The sequence below is a fragment of the Ips typographus genome, linkage group LG4, assembly GCF_016097725.1.
Source record: "Ips typographus isolate SLU linkage group LG4, UJ_Ityp_2.0, whole genome shotgun sequence".
In the NCBI taxonomy this organism is placed as follows: domain Eukaryota; kingdom Metazoa; phylum Arthropoda; class Insecta; order Coleoptera; family Curculionidae; genus Ips; species Ips typographus.
Window position 1 is genome coordinate 600,937 of NC_138425.1, and position 6,043 is coordinate 606,979.

A 6,043-nucleotide genomic window follows, 5' to 3' on the forward strand; every position below is an offset into this window, starting at 1 on the left:
CCTTCTATACTATCTCTATAGAATAGCTTTTTTGAGTATGTACATATTATTATTACTATAAATAGTAAATTCTCTACTTAATTCAACTCTCCAGGTTAGAGTTAGAATGTATAGGGATCATGACGGCATTGTTATCAAATACAACATTTACCTTATTCTTATCTAGAAACAAACAAGATCCATAATATTGTACCCCTCTCTTTTAAGCAAATATTTACGATTAGAATAAAAAATGGTGAGCAGTACCTTTCACAAAATTCCCACTTACAACGTTGACTGACTTTTTTCCACGTATAATGTCTAATAATAATTGAAATGTTCTATTGCATCAATCAGTAATCCAGGGTACGCCCATTTATTGTAGGTATATCGGCTTATTAGAAATACATCTGGATGTCATAAGCACAATATTATTATATTGGCTTACCTCCCACATTAATGGAAGTCCATCCAGTCCAGAGAGATTAGTTAGGCCTGAGTCAGGGACACTATTATTTTGTACAGAGTGGCCCACCATATTGATGAAATGCCACTGTCAATTAAACTAAGCAATAAGCACGAACTGTGAGGGTAAATATTTGTTAGAAATGCTGGCGATAAGATGATTAGTCGTGAGAATAAGCGCGGCATACTCGGGACAGGTTGAGCCAATGTTTGTCCTGGCTAAAGACAATATTGACTTCCTCTACTTGTTCGTCTGAAGGCAGGTTGATAAAGATTATATCATCCGTTGTATTTACAAAGATTCATGACCCTTCTGCGTGCCTTACCTTGTCTGGTACAATTACGCAAAAAACTCAATTATCACGTGTAGATGGGCTCGAGGGTTTAATCGCAACAAGTTCACGACTTGTTAGCGCAGACACTCAAATTAATTGTCAATTGGTCCAATTGCCTAAACGCCTTTCTTATGGGAATTATACAATTAGTGGTAGGTCGCTAAATGGACTCCGGAATCGTTTCGAACAAACAATCGGCAAATGGTGGCGATAACTGCATTCAACAAATACACACCATTAAGTATAATTAACTTTACAAATCGATTTCTTATCACTATTACAGGTTTCTGACTATTTACCGTAACAATAATTCTAAATCTAAACATAAGGAATTTTTAAGTAAAAATCACATAATTGGCTGATTGACTCACATGTGTAACGTACATGAATAACTAGTAAAAACTCTAACTCATATGAGGCAACGTGCTGTGCTGCTTTTGTTTGAACATAATAATATTTAGTTAATACATTGGTTGTCTGGAATTAGAAATGGTATTGGGAATATTTTGTATCATGGAACTGTTAGCACCCGGTATACCTATTAGTCTGTATTGCTTGTATGTACATACCTTGTACCTTGTATTGTATACGTATTTCTTTCTCTGTATGCGTTCAGTAGCGCCATCTTTTGGTGTTCAATATAGTCGGTAGAATTCCGATTATCAATAATCTGCCTTACAATGACTGTATCCATCAAATTTCTCTTAGTTTCCTGCTATCTAGCCTAACCTAATAAACCTAATTTTCAGTTAACTTAAACTTTTAGGGTATAGAAAGAAGAAGCACAAAAATCAGTCAGTAGAGAGGCACAAAAATATGATATGGATTGTTTAGCTGGTTAGCATTCTGTTCACCCAAAGTTTCTTGAAAATATTTGTAGTGTCAAATTTTGATACGACCCTATGATAAAGCCTGATTAATCTTGAGGAATCAATCAAACTACGTTCAATTTGCTCCAGACAAATGGCTGCATCCTAAAAACTTCTGAATGCACTAAAATGCGATTTTTCGATTATTATTAAATTAGTTTTTGAATGCAGATCTTGTGACGTACTTTGATCAACAAAAAAGGTCTCATTCTTGATGTGTCTGACAAAAGTATTCACGTAACCAACTGTCAAAATAACGTCACATCTGATTTATGCTCGGCTGCCCTCAGGGCATTTTTCTTGTAACGACGTGTTGGTTCGTCGTTCCATATTGCCCCGCAGAACAGCCAAAGACATGCTCCGTTTTTATTAGGATAACAGAATTTGAAGGGGATTTTCATCATGGTTAAAAGAGGGTGTTATTTTTTGTCTTTGGTACCCGTTTTATTTTGTTCTCCCAATAAAACGGAACGTAGAAAGCATGCCATTGGAGAACGAACACACATCTCAAGGAATTTTTAAATTAAGGCACAAAATCATCTTTGTTTTATTTATTTGATTGCATGTATGTACCTAGTAGGTTTCAAGATCTATGACTATTATTAAAATTTGCGTCATACATGGATTTTGAATTAATTATATGTCATATACAAAAAGCCACTTGCATGCTCGTTCATAGGAGGGAGGAACCATTCTAAAATTAATTAAACTATTTTATATTTTTTAAAATAAATATCGGACCCCTATGCTCGATTGCACCGTTAGCCTAAACGTTGATTAAGCATTTAGAGTTGGTTAGTGACATGCAAGTCAAATGTCATAGAGCCATCATGTGCGATTAGATTTTAAAAGCTGTTTAGGCGAACGATGCAATCGACAATTAGTATAATAATTAATCTACGCTCTACTTACTTATTGAAACACTTTAATCAAGGGGAACTACTACTACCTCTTAGTACAAAAAAATATTGTGACAGTTTCCATGAAAAAAAAACAAAACACTTTTTGGCACCCACCTTTGCACGTTTGTTTAACCCCACAATTCGGTCGATTTTCTGTTCACAAATAACAGGCTCGTAGAAGATGAGGGGGAAAACTGATAGCTGTCCAATTGTTTTGATATTTGATCTCATTAGACAGAAAAAGTTATCGCCAACCTACTCCCTACTCAAGCCTTTTAATGAAAAATCAATAAAAGGAACAGTATTTTTTATATAACAGGGAGTGAAATAATATCAAAACTGAATAAAAAACCACCATTGGATTAGGTGTGACTGACTGACGACGTAGATATCTATCTATCTCCCTCTATCTAGCCACGTATGGAAATCGTTCCTGGAATTCGACAATGATGGACGTCAGGCGATTTTGACTATTTTCACATCAGGAGAACAGAAACCTTAAAGTGGAATTGGTACGTTAGCTTATACACAATTCTTATATTTTTCGTAAAATCTAAAATCAGTAAACTTACTATGTTAACTCAGTGAAATAATATGTACTGTTGAATTGCTTTCACTTCTGAATTGATCTGTTGAATTAAAAAAAAGCTTTACTCGGAAAAGTTTCAAATAGTCTTTTCTAAATAGTGATCACATCAAAAACGTTATTTCCTTCTATGTTCCTGATTAAAAGAACGGCATTAACCGACGGTTTGCCATGGCTTCGCTTTTGTCCCAGATTGGATGAATTAATTGCCCCCGCACCGAACGGACGGGCTTTGGCAATGTCTACTGCTAAAACCAACTCTGCTTTTTTCTGTTTGCCTAATAAATAAAATAGAAAATGCGCTGGTATATCTGCTTGCTCCTTGCGCTCCGAAAGAAAGCGAAGAGAATGAAAAAAGCAACGTTTTTGTCAGTTTATTTTAGAGTTTTTACACATGTGATTGATTGTCCTAGCTATTTAAGATAATAAGGAATATGTGATAGAGTGTGTTTTGTAGTAATGGATGATAGATAAACAAACATCAATTTTGTAAATATCTGTCATTGAACCCGATGTCACTTACAATTTAGTCAATCAATGGCGAGCTATTGGCGACACCGTAGTAGAATCATTCGCTACTGAACAATGTCAATAATTATTCTTACTTACATATTACATACATATATGATCGAAGAGTGCAAGAAGAAGAGAAAATTAGGAAACGAATTTATTGGCAAGATCAGTTGTGATTTCTAGCAAAATTTGGAATAAATTTTAAGGTAAATAAGTTTCTCACAAAATTTCTGTTCGCCTGATCGAAGGAACGGCATTCGTCAGCGGTTCGGCACTGAACGGAAGTAAATTTAGTTAGCAAAAACGGTTTGCGACTGCAAACCACCGACTGACGAAAAACACTGGAAACATCCAAAGTCAAAATGGAGAACGGAGTTTAACTTTGTTTGGCAATCATTTTGATAAGGTTTAGGTTTAAATCAGTGGCAATAGGGTAGTGTGTTTTTGAAAAACTTAGAGTTGCGTATTGAGTCCTACTTCTTCCATTTCCTTTTTTTCTATGCACAGATCACTGTAAAGGTTTGGCATTCCGCAAGGAATCGTTGGACATTAGGACTCCAGAAAGTATAAAACACGTTTTGTTTTTACCTTTTTTAGTTCTGTGCTGGTCTCTGGAAGTGCAGCTACATTATAACCGTCGTCATAAGCAGGCAAACAGAAACTGTATAAGGAAAACAATTCAACATAGAAAATTTATAAAGAACGACCGAAGAATGCGTACCAATATTATACCATTTATCAGTGTGATTGCAAACTTTTGTACACATTCAAGAAACAATTATTTTCAAAAAAATTTTTTTATTATGTTTCAGACCAATAAACGCGCCTCAATTAACTTTCCTTGTCTGTAAATTTGCGCGTGCTTACCCAATTTTCGGAAGTTTCGAATTTCAAAAAGCTTGTTAGTTACCTTGTCGGTGGCTGGTTTCTAGTTTCCGAAGATGTCTTTTAAGAAAAACGGTTCGTTAATTTTTAACTTTGGTGTCATTTACTTAATGGAGCATACTCGACATTGAAGGTAGCTTTACGAAATGTAATTTGAGTGTGGTGAATTTTCTGAAACTCTATATGTTATCTACTTTCAGACCAATCTTCGTTGCAATAATGGTCAAGAAGGTTTGTAAAGAGTTTTTAGTTCAGTCTTCAGTCCATACGGCATGGTACTTGCATTATATAAAATGTTCTAAATAGAACTATTAATTTCCTTCTCATCGACATCAGTTTTAACTGAAATATAGAAAAGTTACTATTCTCAACTTGACAGACAATGCAAAGCAGTAATTTCTCTCAAAGTTTTAAGATTATCTTAAAAGATTTAAATGAAAAAATGATATCGGCATTTAGTACGTATGCCTACCTAATATAAAACGTTCCCAATGAATGACGACGGTACCTGAAGAAGAAAAGCGTGGTACCTCGCAGCTTCTCATCTTGACCGCACCAGTAATGAAGCGATTAATTACAGGGCGCTACCTGTCCCGGCCGCGAACCAGTTTCTCGGAATCCACTTCGATCTCTGGGTGCCTCCACTTAAAAAGTCCAATTTGGCGGGTATCCCATAATCTCTGCAACAATAAATAGTTTTGTGGTGTTTTTTTATTTTTTATATAATTCCCGATTACTCAAGGATATAACGTAAACCAAACTTCACAGAAGAACCATGACAATACGGCATGTTATATGTTATACTCAACATGCCGGGCAAAACAAGAAGATGGCACAAATGTGGTGTGTGTATGATGAGCCCCTTTGTTCCACGTATCGCCAAAACAGAAGCGGGGTGAGGGGCGCCACCACGCTGCAACTTGTGGAGGCCAGACACGAGCGGCGAGTGCTCAAAGACTCGAGGAATTCGAACAATCGGACGCCAGTCAATTGGTCTGACGCTGCTACTGTCAAGCGAATTTGCGCTTTTTAGGTGAGTTATAACGATTTAACTAAAACTAGGTTACCAGTTTAATTAAAAAAAGAATTCATAGAACAGCGCTTATCCGGTTTATCGCCCATTTCGTTTACATCATCCTTCTCTCTCAGTCTGGTTAATCCCGATCGTTCGTTCTGGGAAACAAGGGATTGCATCCAATTAGCTGCTAATGGAAGGTCTTGTTAAGCGATTACCTTTATACCGGGGTGATAATGTCCAACCGTTAATTATTCTTTTCGCCGGGATTTATTAGGATGCCCACGAGAGGCAGATTCCAATTAATAATAATAACCCACAGGTGTTGGATGACCCCCAGGTCCGCATCAGTTTTGCGCCTGAAATGAGATGACGACTAGAAGAACACACATTGTTAATTACTCATCTGATAAAAACAACGGATAAATGAGTGCATGTTGGCCATTGTCTGTTAGTTTCCGTCACCATTTTTGGAAGTTGCCAATTATTTGAAA

The 6,043-nt window shown here is 36.3% G+C and overlaps 1 long non-coding RNA gene across 1 annotated transcript; it reads right to left on the minus strand.

Moving 5' to 3' along the window:
- Nucleotides 1–2,184: 2,184 nt before the first annotated feature.
- LOC145727944 (uncharacterized) lies at nucleotides 2,185–5,564 on the minus strand. Its single transcript, XR_014177965.1, has 4 exons — nucleotides 5,272–5,564; nucleotides 3,123–5,214; nucleotides 2,561–3,047; nucleotides 2,185–2,342 (listed from the first exon to the last, which is right to left on the minus strand). It is a non-coding gene; the product is annotated as an uncharacterized LOC145727944 (long non-coding RNA).
- Nucleotides 5,565–6,043: the final 479 nt, after the last annotated feature.